This window comes from Lactuca serriola, chromosome 6, assembly GCF_051521515.1.
Source record: "Lactuca serriola cultivar US96UC23 chromosome 6, Lser_US96UC23_V15, whole genome shotgun sequence".
Lineage (NCBI taxonomy): Eukaryota > Viridiplantae > Streptophyta > Magnoliopsida > Asterales > Asteraceae > Lactuca > Lactuca serriola.
In genome coordinates this window covers 110,524,514-110,531,833 of record NC_136413.1, presented here as the reverse complement: position 1 = coordinate 110,531,833, position 7,320 = coordinate 110,524,514, and positions in this window count along the sequence as shown.

Genomic DNA, 7,320 nt, shown 5'->3' with positions numbered 1-7,320 from the left:
ATCAAGAAAGCTCAAAGCGAAGCTTCTGAGGAGAATGACCGAAAGGAGGAACGTTTGGGCAAAACGTTGGTGTTCGGTATAAACAGTCACGGACTAGAGGTGTTCCAAGATCGGATTTGGATACATAAGATAGGAGGAGTCAGGGATGTTCTGATGGAAAAAGCTCACAAAACCATGTACTCGATTCATCCCGGTAGCACAAAACTGTATAGGGACCTGAAACCCTATTATTGGTGGCCGACGATGAAGCTCGACATCGTGAAGTATGTGGTCGAGTGTGTGACCTGTGCAAGAGTCAAGGCACAACATCAGAAACCATACGGGAGTTTAGAACCATTACCTATGCCTATGGGTAAGTGGGAAGACATTGCTATGGATTTTGTCACTAAACTACCCAGAACAAAAAGTGGTCACGACATGATTTGGGTGGTCGTTGATCGATTCACTAAGAGTGCGCATTTCATAGCAGCCAACGAGAAATGGTCTATGGAAAAGCTTGTGAATTCTTACATGAAGGAAATTGTGAGGCTTCACGGTGTTCCGCTAATGATTGTGTCGGATTGTGATAGTCGTTTCACCTCACGATTTTGGAAAAGTCTACAAGAGGAATTGGGTACCAAGTTGTGTTTAAATACAGCTTACCATCCGCAGACTGATGGTTAGAGCGAACGGACGATACAAACACTTGAAGATACGCTGAGAGCGTGTACCTTGGAATTCCTAGGTAATTGGGATGAACATTTACCTTTGGTAGAATTTTCCTATAATAATAGTTTTCACTCGAGCATAAAGATGGCACCTTATCAAGCATTGTATGGACAGAAGTGTCGTACGCCGTCTTGTTGGCTTGAGGCTGGGGAAAAGCAGTTTATGGGACCGAAGAGAGTCCATCAAACGGCTGAAAAGTTAAAAATAATTAGGGAAAGAATGTTAGCAGCTCAGGACCGTCAAAAGTGTTATGCTGACAAAAAGCAAAGACCGATGACTTTTGAAGTTAGAGATTCGGTTTTGCTTAAAGTCTCGCCATGGAAGGGACTTATAAGATTTGGTAAAAGGGTAAAGTTAAATCCAAGGTTTATTGGACCGTTTAAAGTTCTTCAGAAGATTGGGAACCAAGCTTACAAGCTCGAACTACCAGAAGAACTGAATGGAATTCATAACACTTTTCATGTGTGTTACTTGAGGAAGTTCACGGCAGAAGTTCCCGACATAATTCCACTTTCGGAGTTGAGGATCGATGAGAACAAAAGGTTGATTGAGGAACCGGAGGCAATCGTTGACCGAAAGACTAAGAAATTGCGACGTAAGATGGTTGAGTTAGTGCTTGTCCGATGGAAACACACGAATGGGCCGAATCTCACCTGGGAGACGGAGAGTGACATGATGAGTCGCTATCCGCATTTGTTTGCTGGTGTGTGATTCCGGGGACGGAATCATTCTAAGGTGGAGAGAATTGTAACGCCCGTGTTTCTGGGCTTGCCATTTTTAGCAATGTAATAGTCTAGGTTAACCATTGTAACCCCAATTTGAAATAATAAAATGTATTATTTGTGAATTTGTGTATTATGTGAGTTATGTGTTTATTTGCTTAATTTTGTGATGTAATTAAGTTAAGAATAAAATAAGCGTCAAAATTAAAGTGTGAGATAAGCCCGATATCTTTGCATAAAGTTGTAGTGGTTGAAACAGGGATTCCGGAGATATAAGGAATGCCAAAATCCGAGTTATAACGAAGAAGTTATGACCTGTCGAAGTTTCGCGACAAAACCGGCACGACGCCGAGTGACGTAAAATATGAATTTAAGTTAGAACAATATTTAGCCTTAGCGATCTAAACGAAAGTCGTAGATTTCGTTAAACCGAGAGCGTGCATAAAAAGAACGCCCAAATCTGACTTCGTATGACGAAGTTATGATTTTTCTAAGTTTTGACTTAGCAGTATGCAGCCCGAATACTCGATTTGAGATCGAGCGGTATTTAGCCGAAACAATCTAAATGAGAATCGAAGATCTCGTTGTTAGTAGCGAAACGATGAAAAGATAGGCGAGAACGGACGTCGGACGAGGAAGTTATGATTTTATAACAAAGTTTTCCTGTCCGGGCCTTCTAAAAATAATTAATAAAAATAAAAGTCAAATTTAGCCGACGGAGCCTAAACGAAAGTTGTAGAGCGTAGTCTCACCTTCACATGGATATAAAGAACGTCGAAAACGGAGTTCGTATGAAGGAGATATGAATTTTTGAAGTTTAATAAATATTTAATATTTATTTTTAAATTAACTCCGATATTATCCGAAGAAGGGTGAGGCGGTCTATCCGAAGTACGCAGCGCGTACTGCTGTACGCCCCACGTACAGCGAGGGGCACTCGAGTAGTCCGAAGTCGTATGTAGTGACGTAAGGGGACCGATGACGTAAGCGCTGACGACCTGCGAGGCGTACGCCCCGCGTACCCCCGAAGTTGCGCCCCGCGTACATGCGAGGGACAGCCTATAAAAGGGGTCCGAAGACAGCTCATTCTTCACACACAATTCCATCATTCTCTCTAGTCCTTTTCCTCGTTATGCGTGCCGTTTGTACCCCAAAGCCCCGGTAATATTCCCGAGCCCCGAAGCGAGATCCGAAGCCCCGAGAATCCCGAAGAGCGTTATTCCCGAGCCGAAGCCCTGCCCGCGAAGAGCCGGTTTTTTAGGCGATCTTCCAGATCCACGGAGAGACGCTACTTCTATAAGCCGTAGTGCTGTCGGATTATCTTCTGATCAAGTGAGTGTATAGTCCCTTTTCAATACGTGATATTATACAAGTAATCGTTAAACGTATTTAAGAATATGGGATGTGAGTGTGTAGTTATTTTCTCTCCAACGCAATATTATGAAGTATTTATTATAAAATACGTGCTACGTGTATATATTTTGTGGTTATATGTGTGAATATATATTCTCTATGAAATACGTGTTATGTGTGTATGCCTCATCTGTTATGTGTAATATGTTTTGATTAAAGCATGTTGTACATGTTTTTAAATAATGTATAAAAATGTATATTTTTATCTACGAATATGTTGGGTTGAACATGGGTAGATAATTGGTGTGAAATAAACAGATGAGAGGCCTCGATGTTATTGGTGTTATTCTAGTCATTCAGCAGAGTATGGATGACGACCACAGACTATTCTAGACTGTCATGTGGAACACTAGCAGGCTCATTACATGTAGGTGTTGTGAACGACGTGTTCACTGGTGTACTCTGTCCCCCACATGGTTGCCTTTAGGGCACTTATTGTTGAGGAAGCCCCTCTGCAGTAATGTCCGTCCCGATGAAAATCCTGAAATAAGTTCCTTATAATAGACGTTATTTTTAGGAACGTAAGGTGAGGATAACGGGAATGGGTAATCGGGTTTATTGTTGAATGTTGTAACTAAATATAATTATTGTGGGTTTGAAAACCCTATATGCTCACCAGGCTCCCAAGCCTGACTCACTCAGTTTAATTGTATTACAGGAAGTGGCGCAAGAGCTTAAGATGGGCGAATCATCAAGTCATTTTTGTTTACAAGTCTGCATATGTATATATTTGTTGAATGACTTGTAATGTAATCGTTTATGCTTTATCATCTATATCGGAACATGACATCCCGACTTTTGATTATGAAATGAAATCATATTTCTATATGAAATGTTTTGATAAATATCTATTTTATCGTGTTTTGTTCTTGGGAACAAATTCCGCATCTCTTTTAAAATCAAACGGATTTACTCTGAAAATATTTTAAAAAGCATAAATGAAATCGATCTTTTCTGGCCGAGATTTTGGGGATGTCACAGTTGTGTATATCAGTATTAAAAGCATATGAATTGTGAAACACACACACACACAAAATAAGTTTTGAGTACAAGAACCTTTGTACTTTACTTGTGTGCCCCCCCCCCTGAAAATAGTGAAAACAGTGAAAAAGGGTAGGGGTATGAACTCACCAGACTCAGAATCGCAACTGTTTCGGATACTAAACGTGGTTTCGGGGCTTTATTACTCGCGATGTCCCTATGTAAAATGAAATAATGTCCATATATATTTAATTAGGGATACATTCACTAATTAAATGGAATATTACACTCCGACGAGGTTAAACACCTCAAAACGAGCGTTTGGAGTGACCCGGGTGACATCTACGGACATGTATTGGCACTAGGGAGTTGGGAGTTGAGTTTAATCCCCAAGAGTAAACATTTAAATGAGTTTACAACCACAAAACACACCCATACATGATTTTATGGCCGTAAACTCATGTTGGTGTGAATTTGGGTGTTTAATGGCTTGTTTGGACATGGGGATTGTTGGAATGGATTTCTAAAATGCCTTGGAATGGATTAAATGTAATGATACCATTTAAAAGGGAGTTTACGGCCACACACTTGGATTTTACGGCCGTAAACTCACCCATGGCCAAGAATGATTAATTTGAGCTACAAAGGACAATCACATGTGATTCTAACTAATTTTCTAAGGCTTGGAATCAATTTTTGGCTTCAATTAACATCTTTGTATGAGTTTACGGCCCAGATGCATACTCTCTGGCCGTAAACTCTAATTTGGGTAAGAAAAATTAGTTTTTGATGCTTAAAACAATCACATGTGATTCTAGGAATTTATCCAAACCTTTGGGGCGGTTTAAGGCATCACTTGACACACTTATAGGAGTTTACGGCCCAGGAGGTGTTCTATGGCCGTAAACTCACTTATGTAGGGCATTTGGTGTGTTTAACGTCTCCAAACCATTTTTAGATGACTCTAGGATTTACCACAAGGCCATTGGTTAAATTACAAGGTAGCAGGAGTCTTGGTCGTAAACTCTCTTTTTTCCCCTATAATTCATGTTTAATGTGTTCCAAGTCTAGATTTGCAAGCCTCAAGGTCATATCTAAGTCCCAACTATGATTTGGAAGGGTAAATTTGGCTTAAAAACTCCATTTTGAGGAGTTTACGGCCCAAGCTTGCTCCTTGGCCGTAAACTCATGTTCTTGGTCCCAAAACTTAATTTAAACATCAATTTGAATGCTAAAGAGGTTGGATAACAAGTTAGGGATGATACCTCTTTGATTTGAAGCCTTAAATCTTTGTTTTTGAACCTTTGATTATGGATGAGGAGAGAGGTTGGGAGAGTTTTATGAGAAAATGGCCAAGGCTTCAAATGGAGTCTTAAAACACTTTATATAGTGTCTAAGTTTTGGACACGGTGGAATTCTACCTGATACCGGCGTTAGGCGAGGCTTTTGGTCGTACCCGATTAGGTTGCCATAACCCGATATGGTAAATTCTAGGAATATTTCGATCACTAAAGTGAGGTGTTAAAATGATTTCTAAATGTATTAAGACACCCATTAAGTCATTTTAGATACGTACAAGTTAATGACTTAATTAAAATGGTGAAATCGGAAACGAAATTAGAAACGACGTTTGGTTGATCAAATTGGATTACAAGAAGTGATATGAAATTTCCGGTTGTTACAATAATCACTAGTTGTTATGAGATATCAACTAATCAAGTCGAGAAATACGTACGTTTTCGGGAAGTCGGGTGAAAACCGGGATGATAGTTGAGAGTGTTTGGAATTTACTCTTGAGATTGCAAGAAATAAATGAGGTATTTTGGGGAGTAAACTCATGCTTAAGGCATGAGTTTATGGTTTTGGAGAAATTTTTGGCCCAAACATAAAAGTTTGGCCTTGAATTTCTTAACTACGTGATACTTGCGGTTTTGAAATTTCACGACCCAAGACGACATTTCCTTTCACCCATTCGTTTAAAGATTAATTCCTAAAATAATCAAATGAACTTTAAATTTTCTAAAAACAAATAAAAGTGAACTTGACTTATAATTTGAAATGATTGACTTTTGGGTTTTACTTATTGAAGATTTCGGGTTGTCACAAAACGAACCATGTCCAACAAGGTTTGATTGCGCCTCTCAGCCACACCATTAAGTTGTGATGTCCTAGGTGGCATCAATTGTGAAACAATTCCACATTCTTTACGATAGTCTTGGAACTCAATACTAAGATACTCACCACCTCGATCGGATCGGAGCATCTTTATCTTCCTACCCAATTGATTATCCAATTCTTGCTTAAACTCTTTCAACTTTTCAAAGGTTTCCAACTTGTGCTTGATTAAGTAGATATATCCACATCTGCTATAATCGTCGGTAAAGGTTACATTGAAGCGGTTATTATCCCTTGTGGTGGATCTGAAGGGTCTACACACATTGGTGTGTATGAGATCCAACAAACCCGCACGTCTTTCACAAGTACCTGTGAAAGGTGGCTTGGTTATCTTTCCAAGAAAACAAGATTCGCACGTGTCATTCGACTTTAAGTCAAATGACTCCAACACTCCATCCATTTGGAGTTGGGATATGCTCTTCTTGTTGACATGTCCAAGAGGACAATGCCACAAACATGCATTGTCCAAACCACTAGACAAATCAATATGAAATACATTATTTCATAAGTTATCTACAACCATCACAATTTCATATATCCCATTACTAGGCAATTCTTCAAAATAAAATTTACCATTATAAAAAGCATGAATAAAACCAATTTCATTGTTAAAGGAAAATGTAAAACCTTGTTTATACAAATCATCAAAAGAAATCATGTTTCTCACCATATCTGGCGACTAACAACAATCGTTGAAATCTAACCCAAACCCATTACTAAGCAATAAAGAATAAAATCCAATCTTCATGATAGGCAACGCTTTCTTATCCCCCTTGATCAAGTTCATCTTCCCGTGCTCCACATCCCTACTTCTTCTTAGCCTCTGCAATTCATAACAAATGTTGGATTAATGTCTAAGTCCATAACTATATTTGATATGTACTTCACCCGACCCGGCATGGTCCATTTGGGTTGCACTTCACCAACACAATTTATATGGATAATCTTTTGAGAATAGTATATTTATGATTAATATTAATATATTATAACTTCTAATATATTATAACTTCTAATATATTAATATGGAATCATATTATTTAATTATTATTGATCAAGAATGAATTTATAATTGATTAAGTGATCAAAACGAAACTAATTAAATATGGACTATTAGATATATATATATATATATATATATATATATATATATATATATACATATATATGTATGTGTATATATATATATATATATATATATATATATATATATATATATATATATAGTGGGCCAAGTTCATTTAGGTTGGGCTAAGTCTTCATGGATAGTCCATGGAGCTTTAATCCATGGATCCTAGGAAATGAAATGTCATGGGTATTAGGG